This window comes from Leucopleurus acutus, assembly GCF_964270905.1.
Source record: "Leucopleurus acutus genome assembly, chromosome: 11".
Taxonomy (NCBI): domain Eukaryota; kingdom Metazoa; phylum Chordata; class Mammalia; order Artiodactyla; family Delphinidae; genus Leucopleurus; species Leucopleurus acutus.
This window is the reverse complement of record NC_139152.1, coordinates 103,531,573-103,554,304: the sequence shown is the minus strand read 5'-3', so window position 1 is coordinate 103,554,304 and position 22,732 is coordinate 103,531,573. Positions and strand designations below refer to the sequence as shown.

Sequence of the window (22,732 nt, the reverse complement as noted above, 5' to 3'; positions counted from 1 at the left end):
CCACAACTACTTAGCCTGCATGCCACAACTACTAAAGCCCGCACACCTCTAGAACCCATGCTCCGCAACAAGAGAAGCCACCACAGTGAGAAGCCCCCATGCAACAACAAAGAGTGGCCCTCACTCACCACAACTAGAAAAATCCCAAGCACAGAAACAAAGACCCAACACAGCCAAAAATAAATAAATAAATTTATTTTAAAAAAAAGATCTGCACATTGAAAACTATGAAACGCTGCTGAGAGAAATTAAAGAAGACTTAAATAAATGGAGAGATATACTATGTTCATGGATGAGAAAATGTAATATTGTTAAGATGTCAGTTTTCATTAAACTGGTCTACTGATTCAATGCAACCCCAAATAAATCCTAGCAGATTTTTAAAAACAGAAATTGACAACTTGATACTAAAATATATATGGAAAAAGACCTAGAATAGCCAAAGCAATTTTGAAAAGGAAGAACAAACTTGGAGTGCTAACACCACCTATTTCAAGACTTACTGTAAGGTGAGATTAATCAAGACAGTGTGGTTCTAGTGGTTCAACAGAACAAAGTAGAGAAGTCCAGAAACAGATGAATACATATATGGTCAACTGACTTTCAATAAATGTACTAAAGCAGTTTGATGGGGAAAGTATAATCCTTTTCAACAAATGATTCTGAAAAACTGAATATCTATATGTAAAACGACCTCAACCCTTACCTCACATCATACACGGATCACAGGCTTAACCATAAAAGCTGACACTAAAATTTTTAGAAGAAAACTTAAGAAAAAAATATGTGGGGGGACTTCCCTGGCAGTCCAGGGGTAAAGAACCCACCTTCCAATGCAGGGGACACAGGGTCGATCCCTGGTCGGGGAACTAAGATCCCACATGCCACAGGGCAACTAAGCCCACGCGTCACAACTATTGGGTTCGCGCACCTCAATGAAAGATCCCGGGCTTCCCTGGTGGCACAGTGGTTGAGAATCTGCCTGCCAATGCAGGGGACATGAGTTCGAGCCCTGGTCTGGGAAGATCCCACTTGCCGCAGAGCAGCTAGGCCCGTGAGCCACAATTACTGAGCCTGCGCGTCTGCAGCCTGTGCTCCACAACAAGAGAGGCGGTGATAGTGAGAGGCCGCGCACCGCGATGAAGAGTGGCCCCCGCTTGCCACAACTAGAGAAAGCCCTAGCACAGAAACGAAGACCCAACACAGCCATAAATAAATAAATAAAAATTGAAAGATCCCGCATGCCTCAACGAAGATCCCACGTGCCACAACTAAGACCCGACGTAGCCACAAAAAAAAGATAAATTAATTAATTTAATTAAGAATAAGATTTGTGAATTTGCGGTACATAAGATACAAGAAAAGACAAATTAAAAAAAAAAATCTTATAAACAGCCAGTCCTGGTGTCTGAGGGATTCTCTGGGCCCAGCAAAGGGATCAAGTTTCCAGAGCCCTGAAGACAAGGGGTAACACCCCAAAATATGGACTCATTTTCCACTCTACCTTCATTGGCCACATCTCCTAATACCTGGCAAGCAAATGCAGTACTGCCTCACAATCTGATTGCTTCTCCGAGGTACCCACCAGTGTACTTGGGGAGAAGCTTCCAGAACAAGTTGAGGAGCGGCCGTCCTTCTGTGAGACTGGAGGGATTCCACGAAACAATCTGCATATCATGAAGGAGAGTTCAGGCAGAGGAAGCAGCTGCCGGATTACTAGGAAGCTGGAGAAACAGGAGAAGAAACGCTTGAGAAGAACAAACGGCTGGCTGCGATGGCCCTGGCATCTCCAGAGAACAGCAGTAAGACCCCAGAGGAATGTGAGGAGACAAGTGAAAGACCCAAAAGGGGGCAAAAGCAAAAGCCCCAGGAGGCTCCTCAGGGGAACGGACTGGAAGGGCCTCCGTCTCCTTCTCCAACCCAAGAAAAAGAAGTCTTCCACAGAGGAGCCGGTTAGTAGTGATCCTGAAGAGACAGCTGGCAGTGGGAGTCCTCCCAAAAGGGAGAAATCTTTCCCCAAAGAGGAACCAGTAAGTGACCCTGAAGAGCCAGTAAACAAGAGTGTCCCCAAGAAAAAGAGGACCTGAAGAGGCTGCTGCCAGCAAGAGCAGCAGCTCCAAGAAAATGAAAAAGCTCCGAAAGCTCCTCCCAGGAAAATCAGAAGGGACATTTCTCTAGCGGGGCACAACTTGCAGAGGTATTTCCCAATCCATCCCCTAGAGCCCAATAAAAATTAAAAACAAACAAACAAACTGATAAACAGGATTTCATCAAAACTGAAAACTTCAATTTTGAATGATACCATTAAGAAAATAAACAGATAAGTCACAGACCAGGAAAAAAGTATTTGCTGTCTATATCTGACAAAGCATTCTTATCAAGAACGTGTAATGAGCTTTTAAAAAGCAATAATTAAAAAAAATACTTGGGGCTTCCCTGGTGGTGCAGTGGTTGAGAGTCCGCCTGCCGATGCAGGGGACATGGGTTCGTGCCCCGGTCCAGGAGGATCCCACACGCCGCGGAGCGGCTGGGCCCGTGAGCCATAGCCGCTGAGCCTGCGCGTCCGGAGCTTGTGCTCCACAACGGGAGAGGCCACAACAGTGAGAGGCCCAAGTACAGCAAAAAAAAAAAAAAAAAACTTAACTAAACAAAATGGACAAAAAATTTGGACAGACACTTCGTAAAAGAAGATATACAAATAGCCAAAAAGCACATGAAAAGATGATCAACACTGTTATCGAGGAAATGCAAATCAGAACCACAATAAGGTGCCACTAGAAGGGCTAAAATTAAAAAGCTATCAATACCATGTGCTGATGAGGATGCTGAACTGAAACTCCCATACACTTGAGTAGCACCATAAAATGGCACGACCACGATGGAAAACACTTCGCCAGCTTGTTATAAAGTTAAGCATACTTACCGTGTGACCCAGTAATTCCAGTCCGAGGTATTACCCTAGAGTAATGAAATCATAAATCTAAACAAAGACTCCTTGTAATTGAATGTTCACAGCTGCCTTATTCATAATAGTCAAACACTGGAAACAGCTCAAATATCCATCAACAGGTGAAAGGATAAACAAAGGATGGTGCACCTACAATGGAATACACTCAGCAAAAAGGAACAAGCACATCTGTAAACACAGATGAATCTAATAAACGTGGTAAGTAAAAGAAGCTGGACACAAAAAAGTAAAACTATAAGATTCCATTTATATGCAATTTTAAACAAAGCAAAATGAACCCATGGTGACAAAGAGACTAGTGGTTGCTTAGGATCAAGGGCTGCAGCACGAGGGAGTGACAGGATGGAGTTTTGGGGGTGATGCAAATGCTCTAAATCTTGATTGTGGTGGTATATTTGTCAAAATACACAGAACCACAAATATAAAATGGGTCCATTTATTGTATATAAATTACACCTCAATATTATTATTATTATTAATTTTTTTTTCTGGCCGCACAGCATGTGGGATCTTAGTACCCCCACCAGGGATTGAACCCGTGCCTTCTGCAATGGAAGCGCAGAGTCTTATTAACCACTGGACTGCCAGGGAAGTCCCTCAATATTACTTTTTTAAAAACATACTGTAGGGGGCTTCCCTGGTGGTGCAGTGGTTGAGAGTCCGCCTGCTGATGCAAGGGACATGGGTTCGTTCCCCGGTCCAGGATGATCCCACAGGCCACGGAGCGGCTAGGCCCGTGAGCCATGGCCGCAGAGTCTGCGCGTCCGGAGCCTGTGCTCTGTAACGGGAGAGGCCACAACAGTGAGAGGCCCGCGTACCGCAAAAAAACAAAACAAAACAAAAAAAACATACTGTAGGGCTTCCCTGGTGGTGCAGTGGTTAAGAGTCCGCCTGCCGGAGACTGGTTCAAGATGGCAGAGTAAAAGGACGTGCTCTCACTCCCTCTTACAAGAACACCAGAATCACAAGTAACTGCTGAACAATCATCAACAGGAAGACACTGGAACTCACCAAAAAAGATACCCTACATCCAAAGACAAAGAAGAAGCCACAATGAGACGGTAGGAGGGGCGCAATCACAATAAAATCAAATCCCATAACTGCTGGTGGGTGACTCACAAACTGGAGAACATTTATACCACAGAAGTCCACCCACTGGAGTGAAGGTTCTGAGCCCCATGTCAGGCTTCCCAACCTGGCGGTCCGGCAACAGGAGGAGGAATTCCTAGAGAATCAGACTTTGAAGCCTAGCGGGATTTGACTGCAGGACTTTGACAGGACTGGGGGAAACAGAGACTCCACTAGTGGAGGGCACACACAAACTAGTGTGCACCTCGGGACCCAAGGGAAGGAGCAGTGACCCCATAGGAGACTGAACCAGACCTACCTGCTAGTGTTAGAGGTTCTCCTGCAGAGGCAGGGGGTGGCTGTGTGTCACTGTGAGGACAAGGACACTGGCAGCAGAAGTTCTGGGAAGTACTCCTTGGCGTGAGACCTCCCAGAGTCTGCCATTAGCCCCACAAAAGAGCCCAGGTAGGCTCCAGTGTTGGGTCGCCTCAGGCCAAACAACCAACAGGGAGGGAACCCAGCCCCACCCATCAGCAGACAAGTGGATTAAAGTTTTAATGAGTTCTGCCGACCAAAGCAACAGCCAGCTCTACCCACCACCAGTCCCTCCCATCAGGAAACTTGCATAAGCCTCTCAGATAGCTTCATCCACCAGAGGGCAGACAGCAGAAGCAAGAACTACAATCCTGCAGACTGTGAACAAAAACCACATTCACAGAAAGACAGACAAGATGAAAAGGCAGAGGGCTATGTACCAGATGAAGGAACAAGATAAAACCCCAGAAAAACAACTAAATGAAGTGGAGATAGGCAACCTGCCAGAAAAAGAATTCAGAATAACGATAGTGAAGATGATCCAGGACCTCGGAGAAAGAATGGAGGCAAAGATCGAGAAGATGCAAGAAATGTTTAACAAAGATGTAGAAAAATTAAAGAACAAACAAACAGATGAACAACACAATAACTAAAATGAAAAATACACTAGAAGGACTCGATAGCAGAATAACTGAGGCAGAAAAATGGATAAGTGAACTGGAAGACAGAATGGTGGAAGTCACTGCCATAGAACAGAATGAAGAAAAACGAATGAAAAGAGATGAAGACAGCCTAGGAGACCTCTGGGACAACGTTAAACGCAACAACATGCACATTATAGGGGTCCCAGAAGAAGAGAGAGAGAAAGGACCCGAGAAAATATTTGAAGAGATTTTAGTCGAAAACTTCCCTAACATGGGAAAGGAAATAGCCACCCAGGTCCAGGAAGCACAGAGAGTCCCATACAGGATAAACCCAAGGAGAAACACGCCGAGACACAGAGTAATCAAACTGGCAAAAATTAAAGACAAAGAAAAATTATTGAAAGCAGCAAGGGAAAAATGACAAATCACATACAAGGGAACTCCCATAAGGTTAACAGCAGATTTCTCAGCAGAAACTCTACAAGCCAGAAGGGAGTGGCATGATATACTTAAAGTGATGAAAGGAAGGAACCTACAACCAAGATCACTCTACCCGGCAAGGATCTCATTCAGATTCCATGGAGAAATCAAAAGCTTTACAGACAAGCAAGAATTAAGAGAATTCAGCACCACCAAACCAGCTCTACAACAAATGCTAAAGGAACTTCTCTAAGTGAGAAACACAAGAGAAGAAAAGGACTTACAAAAACAAACCCAAAACAATTAAGAAAATGGTAAAAGGAACATACATATCGATAAGTACCTTAAACGTGAATGGATTAAATGCTCCAACCAAAAGACACAGGCTCGCTGAATGGATACAAAAACAAGACCCATATATATGCTGTCTACAAGAGACTCACTTCAGACCCAGGGACACATTCAGACTGAAAGTGAGGGGACGGAAAAAGACATTCCATGCAAATGGAAATCAAAAGAAAGCGGGAGTAGCAATACTCATATCAGATAAAATAGACTTTAAAATAAAAAATGTTACAAGGAAGGGCACTACATAATGATCAAGGAATCAATCCAAGAAGAAGATATAACAATTATAAATATATGTGCACCCAACATAGGAGCACCTCAATACATAAGGCAATTGCTAACAGCTCTAAAAGAGGAAATCGACAGTAACAAAATAATAGTGGGGGACTTTTTAACACCTCACTTACACCAATGGACAGATCATCCAAACAGAAAATCAATAAGGAAACACAAGCTTTAAATGACACAACAGACCAGATAGATTTAATTGATATTTATAGGACATCCCATCCAAAAACTGCAGATTATACTTTCTTCTCAAGTGTGCATGGAACATTCTCAATAGATCACATCTTGGGTCACAAATCAAGCCTCAGTAAATTTAAGAAAATTGAAATCATATCAAGCAATCTTTTCTGACCACAACATTATAGATTAGAAATCAATTACAGGGAAAAAAATGTAAAAAACACAAACACGTGCAGGCTAAACAATACGTTACTAAATAACCAAGAAATCAGTGAAAAAATCAAAAAGGAAATCACAAAATACCTAGAGAAAAATTACAATGAAAACACAACGACCCAAAACCTACAGGATGAAGCAAAAGCAGTTCTAAGAGGGAAGTTTATAGCTATACAAGCCTACCTCAAAAAACAAGAAAAATCTCAAACAATCTAACATTACACCTAAAGGAACTAGAGAAAGAAGAACAAACAAAACCCAAAGTTAGCAGAAGGATAGAAATCATAAAGATCAGAGCAGAAATAAATGAAATAAAAACAAAGAAAACAGCAGCAAAGATCAATAAAACTAAAAGCTGGTTCTTTGAGAAGATAAACAAAATTGATAAACCATTAGCCAGACTCATCAAGAAAAAGAGGGAGAGGACTCAAATCAATAAAATTAGAAATGAAAAAGGAGAAATCACAACTGACACTGCAGAAATACAAAGGATTATAAGAGATTACTACAAACAACTGTACGCCAATAAAATGGAGAACCTGGAAGAAACGAACAAATTCTTAGAAAGGTATAACCTTCCAAGACTGAACCAGGAAAAAATAGAAAATAGGAACCGACCAATCACAAGTAATGAAATTGAAACTGTGATTAAAAATCTTCCAACAGGGACTTCGCTGGTGGTGCAGTGGTTATGTATCTGCCTGCCAATGCAGAGGACGCAGGTTCAGTCCCTGGTCCGGGAAGATCCCACATGCCGCAGAGCAACTAAGACCATGCGCCACAACTACTGAGCCTGCGCTCTAGAGCCTGTGAGCCACAACTACTGAAGTCCGTGTGCCACAACTACTGAAGCCTGCGCGCCTAGAGCCTGTGCTCTGCAACAAGAGAAGCCACCATAATGAGAAGCCTGTGCACCACAACAAAGAGTAGCCCCCACTCACTGCAACTAGAGAAAGCCCGCATGCAGCAGCGAAGACCCAATGCAGCCAAAAATTAAATAAATGAAAAAATAAATTTATATTAAAAATATATATAATATATATGATATATATTATATATATCATATATATTATATAATATATATTATATAATATATCATATATATGATATATATTATACATAACGTATTTTATATATATATATAACGCAAATCAATCAACGTGATACACCATAATAACAAATTGAAGAATAAAAACCATATGATCATCTCAATAGATGCAGAAAAAGCTTTTGACAAAATTTAACGCCCATTTATGAAAAAAAACTCTCCAGAAAGTGGGCAAAGAGGGAACCTACCTCAACATCATAAAGGCCATATACGACAAACCCACAGCAAACATCATTCTCAATGGTGAAAAACTGAAAGCATTTCCTCTAAGATCAGAAACCAGAGAAGCATGCCCAGTCTCACCACTATTATTCAACATACTTTTGCAAGTCCTAGCCACGGCAATCAGAGAAGAAAAGGAAATAAAAGGAATACAAATTGGAAAAGAAGTAAAACTGCCACTGTTTTCAGATGACATGATACTCTACATAGAGAATCCTACAGATGCCACCAGAAAACTACTAGAGCTAATCAATGAATTTGGTAAAGTTGCAGGATACAAAATTAATGCACAGAAATCTCTTGCATTCCTATACACTGATGATGAAAAATCTGAAAGAGAAATTAAGGAAACACTCCCATTTACCATTGCAACAAAAAGAATAAAATACCTAGGAATAAACCTACCTAGGGAGACAAAAGACCTGTATGCAGAAAACTATACGACACTGATGAAAGAAAATAAAGATGATACCAACAGATGGAGAGATATATCATGTTCTTGGATTGGAAGAATCAATATTGTGAAAATGACTACACTACCCAAAGCAATCTACAGATTCAATGCAATCCCTATCACATTACCAATGGCATTTTTTACATAACTAGAACAAAAATTCTTAAAATTCGTATGGAGACACAAAAGACCCTGAATAGCCAAAGCAGTCTTGAGGGAAAAAAACGGAGCTGGAGGAATCAGACTCCCTTACTTCAGACTATACTACAAAGTTACAGTAATCAAGACAATATGGTACTGGCACAAAAACAGAAATATAGATCAATGGAACAGAGATAAACCCACGCACCTATGGTCAACTAACCTACGACAAAGGAGGAAAGGATATACAATGGAGAAAAGACAGTCTCTTCAATAAGTAGTGCTGGGGGCTTCCCTGGCAGCTCAGTGGTTGAGAGTCTGCGTGCCGATGCAGGGGACACGGGTTCGTGCCCTGGCCTGGGAAGATCCCACATGCCGCGGAGCGGCTGGGCCCGTGAGCCATGGCCGCTGAGCCTGCATGTCCGGAGCCTGTGCTCCGCAATGGGAGAGGCCACAACAGTGAGAGGCCTACGTACCGCAAAAAATAAAAAAAAAAAAAGTAGTGCTGGGAAAACTGGACAGCTACATGTAAAAGAATGAAATTAGAACACTCCCTAACACCATACACAAAAATAAACTCAAAACGGATTAGAGACCTAACTGTAAGACTGGACAGTATAAAACTCTTAAAGGAAAACACAGGAAGAACACTCTTTGACATAAATCACAGCAAGATCTTTTTTGATCCACCTCCTAGAGTAATGGAAATGAAAACAAAAATAAACAAATGGGACCTAATGAAACTTAAAAGCTTTTGCAAAGCAAAGGAAACTACAAACAGGATGAAAAAACAACCCTCAGAATGGGAAAAAATATTTGCAAATGAATCAACAGACAAAGGATTAATCTCCAAAATATATAAACAGCTCATGCAGCTCAATATTAAAAAAACGAACAACCCAATCCAAAAATGGGCAGAAGGGACTTCCCTGGTGGCACAGTAGTTAAGAATCCACCTTCCAATGCAGGGGACACAGGTTCAAGTCCTGGTCCGGGAAGATCCCACATGCTGCGGAACAACTAAGCCAGTGTACCACAACTACTGGGCCTGCGCTCTAGAGCCCATGCTCTGCAACAAGAGAAGCCACCACAGTGAGAAGGCTGCACACTGCATCGTTGCCCCCGCTCGCCGCAAGTAGAGGAAGCCCGCGCGCAGCAACCAAGACCCAACTCAGTCAAAAATAAATAAATTTAAAAAAAAACAACAAAAAAAACCCAAAAACCAAAAATGGGCAGAAGACCTAAATAGACATTCCTCCAAAGAAGACATACAGATGGCTAAGAAGCACATGAAAAGCTGCTCAACATCACTATTAGAGAAATGCAAATCGAAACTACAATAAGGTATCACCTCACACCAGTTAGAAAGGGCATCACCAGAAAATCTACAAACAACCAATGCTGGAGAGGGTGTGGAGAAAAGGGAACCCTCTTGTGCTATTGGTGGGAATGTAAACTGATACAGCTGCTATGGAGAACAGTATGGAGGTTCCTTAAAAAACTAAAAGTAGAATTACCATATGACCCAGCAATCCCACTACTGGGCATATACCCTGAGAAAATCATAATTCAAAAAGACACATGCACCCCAATGTTCACTGCAGCACTATTTACAATTGCCAGGTCACGGAAGCAACCTAAATGCCCATTGACAGACGAATGGATAAAGAAGATGTGGTACATATATTCAATGGAATATTACTCAGCCATAAAAAGGAACGAAGCTGGGTCCTTTGTAGAGACGTGGATGAATCTAGAGACTATCATACAGAGTGAAGTAAGTCAGAAAGAGAAAAACAAATATTGTATATTAACGCATATATGTGGAACCTAGAAAAATGGTACAGATGAACCAGTCTGCAGGGCAGAAACAGAGACACAGATGTAGAGAACAAACGTATGGACACCAAGGGGGGAAAGCGGCAGGGTGGTCGTGGTGGTGGTGTGATGAATTGGGAAATTGGGATTGACATGTATACACTGATGTGTATAAAATGGATGACTAATAAGAACCTACTGTATAAAAAAATAAATAAAATTAAATTCCAAAAAAATTTGCTTTGAGGATATATATATAGTACATACATTCGGGGCTGATTCTCCTTTTAAAGAGATATTTAATACAGTCTTTAGATGTACTAATGTATTTCACGCTATGGGGTTCTGTCTGCTTAGCATTTGCCCATTTTTTAAAATAAAAACATTTTGAATTATTCAAACCAGAAAATAAACAATAGTTCAAAAACAAACAAACAAAAAAAGAATCCGCCTGCCAATGCAGGGGACATGGGTTCGAGCCCTGGTCCGGGAAGATCTCACATGCCATGGAGCAACTAAGCCCATGTGCCACAACCACTGAGCCTGTGCTCTACAGCCTGTGAGCCACAACTACCGAGCCCGCGTCCTGCAACTACTGAAGCCCGCGCGCCTAGAGCCCGTGTTCCATGACAAGAGAAGCCACTGCAATGAGAAGCACGCGCACTGCAAGGAAAAGTGGCCCCCGCTCACTGCAACTAGAGAAAGCCTGTGTGCAGGAACGAAAACCTAACGCAGCCAAAAATTAAATAAATAAATAATTTTTTTTTAAAGTAAAGCTTTATTTAAAAAAACAAAAAAAAACATACTGTATACAACAACAGAGAGAAAGAAATCAGTAAAACAAATAATTAAGGCTAAATAATTACTGATGAAAAACTATGAAGCTAAGTGCAAGATTCAGAAAGAATCCATAAATTGGAGAGGCTTATTATAAAATAATCTGTAATTTAAAATCTACAGGATTTCAATAACATCAACAAAAAACAGCCTGGCCCAGTGCCCCCCTTCCGCCTCTCCATCAGGAGCCTGACTTCAGTCTTCACACATATCCCACCAGCTTTCCTCACAGTGGCAGCAAACCTCCACCTTACCACTCCCATCCAGAATCCCTGTTCTACTGCTATTAACAAGCTTTGTGTTATCTAGTAACGTGATGAGGAATCCTAATATATCCTTAAATCACTAATCAAATTTTTAAATAAAATAGAATGGAGGTCAGAATTCTGTGGCATGTCAATCAGGAGAGGAGCATGCTAATGTAGTTGTCTTATTGAAGGAAAGCGGAGATACTGTTAAGCTTGAAAAGTCAGAGAAGAAATACCTGGGACTTTCCTGGTGGTCCAGTAGGTAAGACTCCGCGCTCCCAATGTAGGGAGCCTGGGTTCGATCCCTGGTTGGGGAACTAGATCCCACATGCATGATGCAACTAAGAGTTTGCATGTGGAACTGCCCTGGTGGCACAGTGGTTAAGAATCTGCCTGCCAATGCAGGGGACATGGGTTTGAGCCCTGGTCCGGGAAGATCCCGCATGTTGCGGAGCAACTAAGCCCATGCACCCACAACCACTGACGTCTGCGTGCCTAGAGCCCATGCTCCGCAACAAGAGAAGTCACCACAATGAGAAGCCCACGCACCACAACGAAGAGTAGCCCCTGCTCGCTGCAAGTAGAGAAAGCCCACGCACAGCAACAAAAGACCCAACGCAGACAAAAATAAATAAATAACCATTATTAAAATTAAAAAAAAGAGTTCGCATGCCACAACTAAGAAGTCAGCATGCCACAACTAAAGATCCCGCATGCCGCTATGAAGCGCCTGTGTGCCACAACTAAGACACAACGCAGCCAAAATAAATAAATAAATACATATTTAAACAAAAAAAAAAAGAGAAGAAGAAATACCCATGACAAAAGATCTTAAGTTCAGGGAGGTCACACACACACAAAAAAATTAGAATGTGTAATTTTAATCTGCCGTGAAACAAAAACAAAACAATCTATCCAACGGAAAACAGGAAAGGAGAAATAAAAGCAAAAGTATTAGTAAATGAAAATGTGAAATAAAATGGAGAAATTAGTACTAATACACAACACTGTAAATCAACTATACTTCAATAAAAATAAATTTTAAAAAATAAATTAGTACTAATATAATAATAATTTCAACAACTGAATATGGGATAAACTAATCAATGCAAAAGAGTTCTCTCAGATTTAATTTTTAAAAAACAATATCCAACAAAAGACACACTTTAAAAAAACTGAAAAAGGTAGAAATGAAAAGACTGAAAAACATACACAAGGCAAATGTGAACCAAAATAAATTTGAGCCACAATCTTTACGCCTGACAAACTAAAAGTTAAGATAAAGTGAGATGCAAAGAATGTTATAAACAAGTAAAAGGGACAATAGGACAAGAATATATAACCATCACAAAGACAGAGGCATTTTATAGTATTGTTCAACTTCTATAAACTTTATTGCAACAACTGAGAGAAATCCATATATGAAAAATGCCTTGGCCCTGGGCATTTATTCTAGAGAAATAAAAAGTCAAAAACTGGAATTGGTCCAGATGGTCCTTGACACATGAACGCTAAAGTGTGGTCCATCCATACCATGGAATATGACTCAGCAACCAAAAGGAACAAACTACTGATACGTGCAACAACTTGGGTGAGTCTCTACGGCAGCAGTCCCCAACCTTTTTGGCACCAGGAACCAGTTTCGCGGAAGACAATTTTTCCACGGATTGTGGGGGGGTTGGTTCAGGCAGTAATGCGAGCAATGGGGAGCGGCGGGAAGCAGCAGATGAAGCTTCGTTCACTCGCCCGCTGCCACTCACCTCCTGCTGTGTGGCCCGGTTCCTAACATGCCATGGACCAGTACCTGTCCGCAGCCTGGGGTTTGGAGACCCCTGCTCTAGAGAATTATTGCTGAGCAAAAAAAAGCCAATCCTGGGGACTTCCGTCGTGTCCAGTGGGTAAGACTCCTCACTCCCAATGCAGGGGGCACGGGCTTGATCCCTGGTCAGGGAACCAGATCCTGCATGCACGCCAGAATTGAGAAGTCCACATGCTGCAACTAAGAAGTCTGCATGCCCCAACTAAGAAGTCCACTTGCCTCAACTAAACATGCCGCAACAAAGATCCCTTGTGTCACAACTAAGACCCGGCACAGCCAAAATAGATAAATAAACTTTTTGTTTTTTAAAAAAAGCCAATCCCCAAAGATTACATACTGTATGATTCCATTTATATATAACATTTTTGAAATGAAAAATTTTAGAAATAGAGGACAAATTAGTGGCATGAGAAGCAGGTAGGTGGAGAGAGGGAAATTAGTGTGGTCGTAAAAGCACAACAATAGAATCCTCGTGGCTTTGGAACTGTTCAGCATTTTGTCTTTGATGGTGGATACACAGCCACACAGATGACAAACTATAGAACTAAACACCTGCACACACAATACAAATACAACTCGGGAAGTATGAGGAAGATCAGTGGACTGTATCAATGTCAATTCCTTGTTGTGATTTTTCTACTATAACTCTGCCAAATATTACCACTGAGGGAAACTGGACAAAGGGTACAAGGGATATCTCTGTATTATTTCTTACAGCTGCAATGTTAAAAAGGTGAATAATATTAATAAGCTCAAGCTATAAAAGAGACACAAAATTCTACACCCAAAGGACAGAGAATACAAATTCTTTTTGAAAACACCATGTAACATTTAAAAATATAAACCACATATTAAACCAATAAAGGAAGCCTCAACAGACTCCAAAAGACCACTATCTTGCAGACTGTGTTCCCCACACAATAAAGCATAGTAATTAATATATCAAGGATAGTTTTTAAAAATCAGTGACAAGCTGATCCTAAAATCCATATGGAAATGCAAGTGGTCCAGAACACACAAAACAATCTTGAAAAGGAACAATGCTGGAGGACTCATTCTTCCTGATTTCAAAATTTACTACGAAGTTCCAGTAAACAATACAATGTGGTACAGGCCTAAGGAACGACATGTAGATTGATGGAATAGAATTGAGACAAGAAGTAAACACTCATGGGCTTCCCTGGTGGCGCAGTGGTGAAGAATCCACCTGCCAATACAGGGGACAGAGGTTCAATCCCTGGTCCAGGAAAATCCCATATGCCACGGAGCAACTAAGCCCATGTGCCACAACTACTGAGCCTGTGCTCTAGAGCCTGCAAGCCACAACTACTGAGCCCGCGAGCCACAACTACTGAAGCCTGCATGTCTAGAACCTGTGCTCCACAAGAGAGGCCACCGCAATGAGAAGCACGCGCACTGCAACGAAAGAGTGGCCCCCGCTCACCGCAACTGGAGAAAGCCCACACACAGCAACGAAGGCCCAACGCAGACAAAAATAATAAAATAAATTAAATTTTTAAAAAATGTGGTCTATCCATACAATGGAATGTTATTCACTAATAAGAAAGAATGAAGTACTGATAGGCCCCCATGTAGCCTGTTTGGTCTCACCGCAGCAGCACCGAGGTGGCCTCCATGCGCCGAGCGCCCACACTATGCTGCTCTGCGTGATGCCAGCACTGCACACCAGGCCTGGGTCTGCACACACCAGCCCACAGGCCGCAGGCTCCTTCACGGTGGGGATGGTCACACACCTTATGTGCCCCACAGACAGCACCGGAGCACACACAGAACAAATCCTGACCAGCAAATAAAACCAAAATCTCACCCAAATAATCATCATCACGCTACTCACTTATCCATACCTTTTATAGTCTGAAAGAGCAAACTAAGTTAACATCTACCTACTTACCCCTAAATCATACAAGAGAAAGTCTAGGCGGGATTTCCACCCTGTAAAAAAGAGTAAGACACTCAAGGGCCTCTGAGAACCCATCCCATCTGCAGAATCTGGTGCCCCAACTCATCTACCCCAGGGCCTGTGTGCTAAAGTCGGCCCAGCTCAACGTTCCAAGACACGGGGATTTCACAGGCTGGTTAAGTTCTTTTCTTTTTTTTTTTCCCAATAAATTTATTTATTTATTTATTTTATCTTTGGCTGCATTGGGTCTTTGTTGCTGCACACAGGCTTTCTCTTGTTGTGGTGAGCGGGGGCTACTCTTCGTTGCAGTGCACAGGCTTCTCATTGCGGTGGCTTTTCTTGTTGCGGAGCACGGGCTCTAGGTGCGCGGGCTTCAATAGTTGTGGCACACGGGCTTAATTGCTCCATGGCATGTGGGATCTTCCCGGACCAGGGACTGAACCCGTGTCACTTGCACTGGCAGGCAGATTCTTAACCACTGCGCCACCAGGGAAGTCCCAAGTTCTTTTCTTTTAATTTAGAAAACTAACAGGGTTGCCAACTTTTTCACTCTCCCAAGCCAGGAGGAGGGAGGGAGGGAAAGAGAGAGAAAGAAAAGCAGACACAAAGGGGCTTCCCAAAAATAAATAAATTAATTAAATTAAATTTTAAAAAAAGGAGGAAAGGATAAACTGTCATCTACAGTCACCTTCAATTCAGACAACAATGGCTTTTCCAATATCAAAAGAAGAAACCCATAATATCAGGATTGAGGATTATGTCTTACTTTAAAAAAATACAGTTTTAAGAAAAGCTCACCTTTGCTCATCTCACCAATATTACATACAGACCAGCATCTGAGAACCTCTATTTACATTACCATTGACACCTGAAATAAAAATAGGTTACTCTCAAAGTCATTCACTTAGATTGACTGTGTGCCTCACTAGCTCACACCTAGGCCATTAAACCAAAAATCTCTTGTGTAGCAACATTTCTGTGCTTCCGTGCATTTTAAGAAATACGTAATCTCATCAGTGGCATCCCTTAAAGAGTTCATAGCAATGGTATTGGTTTAGGCGCAGCTAATTTCACTGCCTAAGGAACTGGTTTAAACTGGTTCTAGAACTGTTACTCAGGTAATACTGCATAGTTCTTTTCCAAACGTTTCAAGATGACTTTACTTTCTTTTTTAATATTTACTTATTTATTCATTCATTCATTCATTTTTGGCTGCGTTGGATCTTAGTTCCGGCACTCAGGACTTTTCGTTGCGGCGAGCAGGCTACACTCTGGTTGTGGCGTGTGGGCTTAGTTGCCCCACAGCATGTGGAATCTTAGTTCCCCAACCAGGGATCGAACCCGTGTTCCCTGCATTGGAAGGCGGATTCTTAACCACTGGACCACCAGGGAAGTCCCTTCCAAACGTTTCTTGTATCCCAACAACTATGCACTACTCTCCAAAAAGATGCTAGCATCCTCTTAATTGGCCCTCACCTACAGGAAGGCTAATTTTCCTTCCCTAGATGACCCAGAGGCCCGCCACTGACAGAGCATCTTTAGAACAAGCTACTGGCTCACAGAACTGGCATGTTGACTTGAGACGTCTCTGGTTATATGTGAGATGCAACACAGCACAAGGATTCCCATCACATCCTGACAACAGCCTCCACAGTCTGTCTGGAATGCCAAGCAAAGTATTACCAGCATCTTCTAGACTCTTATCCAACAGCCAAATGAGAGGAACTTCAAGTTCCTCTTGAACTACCTCTTCATTTACTTCTTCTGGTTAGTATAACCATCGGACACAAGGCAGCTTCCAGAGAAATGCTGTCCATACGATCATGCAGGTCCTTGGACAGAGCCCTTCAGAAAAGAACATTCTGCAGTAGAGACTGTTGCTAAGAGAAAATGAGAATCTGAAATGCAGCCTATACCTGTCTGACCAATTGCTTTTTAAAAGTTTCACAACCGAGGTCCTGGCTCTGCTGTGTGACGTGACCTCTTGTGCCCTGGCGTCCTCACCTGTAAACGGGGGACCAGGAGCGCCGTCCACGTAGAGCTGCTGTGAGGCTGAACTGAGCTACCCCATGAGGAGCCCAGAACAGGGGCTGGCACACTTTCTCCTCAGTCTCCTGACTGCAAAGGAGAGAAGGAAACAGAGACAAGGTCACCTTGCCACAGAGCACGGGCTCACTTGCTCATGGGAGCTGACCGTGAGCCTCTCCCGGTGCCACCTTCAAGTGGCATCACACTGGTAGCTCACGTTGGACATGACAGAAGCATTAGCACTGTAGAAATCGACAAATGCTACAAGCCAGGAGGTTTTTGTGCTTTTGTTTGGTTTTTGGTTTTGACTTTAAAAAATTTTTTTTATTATTATTTTTATTTTTGGCTGCATTGGATCTTCCTTTCTGCGCACAGGCTTTCTCCAGTTGCAGCGAGCGGGGGCTACTCTTCATTGCGGTGCGCAGGCTTCTCAACCTGGTAGTTTCTCTTGTTGTGCAGCACGGGCTCTAGGCACGTGGGCTTCAGTGGTTGCAGCACGTGAGCTCAGTAGTTGCAGCACTCGAGCACTAGAGCATGTGGGCTTCAGTAATTGCGGCACGCGGGCTCTAGAGCGCAGGCTCAGTAGTTGTGGCTCACAGGCTTAGTTGCTCTGGGGCATGTGGGATCTTCCTGGACCAGGGATAAAACCCATGTCCCCCACACTGGCAGGCGGACTCTTAACCACTGCACCACCATGGAAGCCCCGTGGCCAGGAGGTTTTTGACTCTCCCAGAGAGCCAGATATTAAACATTTACCAACACGCCACTGGAATTCTATTGGTCTGGAAAAAAGCGACAATGTGAATCCATGGAGAGCAGCGGATACTTGCACAATCAGTCAAACAACAAACAAGACCATGTCTATACTGGGCACAGTCCACTGGGGGTGGCGGGGGGGGGGACCAAAAAGAAGGGGGTGGGGTGGGAGGAACAGGTGAATAAAAATCTAAAATCAGAAGTGAAAAGAATAGCCACAGGACGCCCCTGGTGGCGCAGTGGTTAAGAATCCACCTGCTAATGCAGGGGACATGGCAGAGCAACTAAGTCCGTGTGCCACAACTACTGAGCCCACGTGCCACAACTACTGAAGCCTGTGCACCTAGAGCCCGTGCTCCACAACAAGAGAAGCCACTGCAATGAGAAGCCCACACACAACGAAGAGTAGCGCCCGCTCTCCGCAACTAGAGAAAACCCGTGCGCAGCAATGAAGACCTGTGCAGCCAAAAATAAATAAATAAATATATTTAAAATAAGTAAATAAAAATAAAGAGTATGCTTATTTAATAGTCTGTTTCTTTTTTAAAAATACTTATTTATTTACTATTTATTTTTGGCTGCGCCGGGTCTTAGTTGCTGCACGAGGGATATTTAGTTGCAGCATGTGGACTTCTTAGTTGTGGCATGCAGACTTCTTAGTTGCGGCATGCAAACTCTTAGTTGCAGCATGCATGTGGGATCTAGTTCCCCGACGAGGGATCAGAACCTGGGCCCCCCTGCACTGGGAGCGTGGAGTCCTACCACTGGACCACCGGGGAAGTCCCAATAGTCTGTTTCTGATAATCCCCAAATCTAAAATCTTGGGAGGGTTGTTTCTACTGGTTTTCGTGCATGGTGCCTTATTCCCTTGTGTGCTTGTCCAGTTTTGTCTGTGTGCTAATCAACATCCTTAAAAAATAGTCATAGGTGTTTTCTGCATTTTAGGATGATGGTAACTTCCTCCAGAGAGGTTTTATGTTTGGTCCCATTGCTGCCTGAAGGCATTACCAAACCAGAAAACCTTAAATTCATGCTTCATTTCCCTGAGCTACGAAGTAATATGAACCTGGGCTACAAATCCTCCCAAAGGCCGATCCATAGCCATAACTCTCCCCCTTTTCTCCTGCTACATTTAGTAAAAAGCTGGGGGCAAAGATGGAGTTAGGCAGGTACGCTTCTAGCTCACCCTGCCTCTGAGGGTACAGACTTTCAGAGCCCATTTAATATGAGGAGGGCCCCCTTTAGGTTCTCTACCTTGAGAGGACTTCACTTCAGAGGCCAGAAAGGACTCAGAAATCAAAGCCCCACTTTGTCCAAATCAGCAGATGTCCTTAAGGCAAAGGCAGATTCCATCCTATGGTGTTTAAATTACCTTTCTGGGTTCTTTCTTTGTTATATTTTGGTTTAAAACTTCCTTGCAATATTGTCAGTCTTTCTGATTTTTTTCTTTTTTTTTTTCTCTTTGGCTGCACTGGGTCTTTGTTACTGCGTGCAGGCTTTTCTCTAATTGCGGAAAGCGGGGGCTACTCTTCGTTGCAGTGCACGGGCTTTTTATTGCAGCGGCTTCTCCTGTTGTGGAGCACGGGCTCTAGGCGCTCGAGCTTCAGTACTTGTAGCTCACGGGCTCTAGAGCACAGGCTCAGTAGTTGCGGCACCCAGGCTCAGCTGCTCCATGGCATGTGGAATCTTCCAAAACCAGGGCTCAAACCCGTGTCCCCTGCATTGGTAGGCGGATTCCCAACCACTGCGCCACCAGGGAAGCCCTTGATTTTTTTCTTTAATCCAACAATTTTAATTGTTTTCCACAGGGTGGGGGATGGGAGGATAGCAGGTAGTCCAAATAATCTAGCCTAACAATTACCAAATACATAAAAACACTGATGTTTTTTCTGTAAAATATACCTGATACACAATTCTATACTGAAGTTTATATTCTCTCATCACTTTGAGGACTTACTCCACTCTCTAGTGGCCTCTATTCATGCTAATGAGACATCCGTTGTCAACCTAACAGACACTCCTTTGTAGGTAATCTCTCTTTTACCTCTGGCTTAAGGTCTTTTTGTCTTTGTTGTTATACAATTTCAGTGTATGGGTGTGGGTTTCCTTTTACTTACACTGTTTAGGAAATAGTGTGCTTCCTAAATCTACAGATTTCTCTCTCATTAGTTTCTGAAAAGTCAACACTATTAACACTTTGAATAACGCCTCTCCTCCTTCTCCCTACTTTTCCATCCTGGGATTCCAACTACACAGTCACAGCACACTTTTATCCTACCCTCCACTTCTCTAGTCTCACTTTCCATCTCCCATCTCTCAATGCTGCACACTGGATAATTTCTTCAGGTATATATTCCAGTTCACTAATTCTGCCTTCAGTCATGTTTAATTTATTTAATTCACATATATTGTTTTTAATTTCAACTTATTTTTCATTTCTGAAAGTTCTACTTGGAATCATTTTGATACCTTGGTTTTCGTTACTAATTTTTATTCTATTTTGTATTTCTTCAAAAATTTCATACATTATTATATATACTGCATCTGATTATCCAATACCTGCAGACCTTGGGGTATCTAATTCTGCCAACTCCTCACAATGATGTGTGTCCTGAATATAGAATGAAGCTTGCTTAAACATAATCTACAGAAATCCCGAGGGCCTACACTGAGTATGCTTTGCTCTGAAAAGGATTTATCTTCTCTTCAGCAAGGGGCAAAAGAGTGCTATCATAATACTCACTGTTTCTTTTCTTTTCTTTTTCTCTTCTGGCTTTTGAAGAGTTAGCTTAATTTTTAAGCACCGAAGTGCTCCCGGGAAGTTGCACCTTCTGTAATTTATCCAGCATCTAATCAGATTGCAATGGGCAAACCTTTTAGGGGCATCTACTACAGCTGGAAGCACAAGCCCCTCCCCCCCTTTTCAGCTTCTACTTGGAATGTGTTCTGATGGCGGCCATAACACATATAAGCCTATCTCACCTATTCCCCACGGGTGAGACACGGCATGTTCCTCACTACATATGCATGACTGTCCCTGTTTTATTTGGATTACCCTTTGGCTTGGAGAGACCAAGTAACTTTTCCACAACACAGCATCTCAAAACCAGACACAGGAGGGTCAAGAATCCCTAAAAGTCAGGACACTATATGCACATCTTCAAAACTAAAATTCGTGCTGTCATCCATCTTCGAATGTCCCCTTATACAGTATATTTGCATAAATTACACAATAAAACAGAATCAAAAACAATTATCTTACCTTCTGGGGAAACTCCTTGTTTAAATTTTGTATTTAGGCAAAATATAAAAACATTTGGGATTTTCTCTTGGAGTATATGCAACTTTAAGAAAAATTTTTTCATTCAGTAGACTTATAATCTCTTCACCTGAAAAATAAGAGGAAAAAAACTTATTTTAAGTTCTACTTCTGTAAAGTTAACTCACCAAAATGATAGGGAAAAGGAAAACAAAAATCATTAGCTTTACTCAGTATTTAAATTATCAGAACATTTCATGATTAAGGATCTAAAAACTCCCTTGTCCATGCCTGTTCTACAGACATTGGTACCAATGATACAAACCCACTTTAAATCTGGTTAACTAACTCAATGGTTGGAATTTAAGGACATGAGAAGGACCTCTGTGAAGTTGTCTAGTTTCATGCCTACACACTGTAACTATCAAGAGACACATATCCCGGTCACAAGATGACTGGACGGCTCACTGATGATCCATCACAACTTCTAGAAGAAAAGTGCTCCAAAGTGCTCCAGGTGTGATCCCTAACACCATTTCCAAATAACGTGACTAGCGCTCCTTGGCGAAAGGACTGACTTCAAGGCATGTAACAAAAACACAGACCAGGGGGCTTCCCTGATGGCGCAGTGGTTAAGAATCTGCCTGCCAATGCAGGGGACACGGGTTCGAGCCCTGGCCCGGGAAGATCCCACATGCCGCAGAGCAACTAAGCCCGTGCGCCACAACTACTGAAGCCCACGCGCCTAGAGCGCGTGCTCTGCAACAAGAGAAGCCACCGCAATGAGAAGCCTACGCGCCAAAACGAAGAGTAGCCCCAGCTCACCACAACTAGAGAAAACCTGCGTGCAGCAACGAAGAACCAACGCAGACAAAAAAATTAAAAAATAAAATAAATAAATTTATTTTAAAAAAACAACACAGACCAGCAGAGCACAGGACTGTTCGTTCTGTATTTGCATGGAAGTCATGATTTTACCTTTTTCTAAAAAATTAATTTTTTTTTAATTTATTTTTTTGGCTGCGTTGGGTCTTCGTTGCTGTGCGCGGGCTTTCTCTAGTTGCGGCGAGTGGGCACTACTCTTCGCTGCGGTGCGCAGGCTTCTCATTGCAGTTGGCTTCTCGTTGCGGAGCACGGGCTCTAGGCGTGCAGGCTTCAGCAGTTGTGGTTTGCAGGCTCTAGAGCGCAGGCTCAGCAGTTGTGGCGCACGGGCTTAGCTGCTCCGTGGCATGTGGGATCTTCCCGGACCAGGGCTCGAACCCTTGTCCCCTGCACTGGCAGGTGGATTCTTAACCACTGTGCCACCAGGGAAGCCCAATGATTTTACTTTTTGAAAATTATACTTTAGCAATAGGAGGGGTGACTGTTCTAGAATGTAAGAGCCCTAAGAGACCTAATCATCAAATATAATATTTAGATCTTGTTTGGGTCCAATTAAAATGAATCAACTTGAAGAGTATATTTTTGAAGCTATTGGGGAAATCTGAATATGGACTGGTATTAGATGGTATTAAGGAATTACTGTAAATTTCTTAGTTGTAAAAGTGACATGACCACTATGTTTTTAAAAATAAAAACTTCGCTTATCTGTTAGAAAAAGTGAAGTATTCATGGATGAAATGACATTATTTCTTGGATTTACTTTTAAAACACTCCACCGAAACACAAGAACCA

At 42.5% G+C, this 22,732-nt stretch overlaps 1 protein-coding gene across 5 annotated transcripts in view; it reads right to left on the bottom strand.

The window, feature by feature from the left end:
* PPP6R2 (protein phosphatase 6 regulatory subunit 2) overlaps positions 1-22,732 on the bottom strand; it is an 83,444-nt gene that overhangs the window by 44,719 nt on the left and 15,993 nt on the right. For 3 of the 5 annotated variants that reach the window (XM_082850536.1, XM_082850539.1, XM_082850540.1), the window contains exons 1-2: positions 21,062-21,388; positions 17,020-17,133 (exon numbers count right to left, since the gene is read on the bottom strand). The gene's annotated coding sequence lies outside the window, so the exon portion shown is untranslated. Of the gene's footprint in view, positions 1-17,019; positions 17,134-21,061; positions 21,389-22,732 lie in introns of those variants that run through there. The other 2 variants (XM_082850537.1, XM_082850538.1) reach the window with 2 other exon arrangements.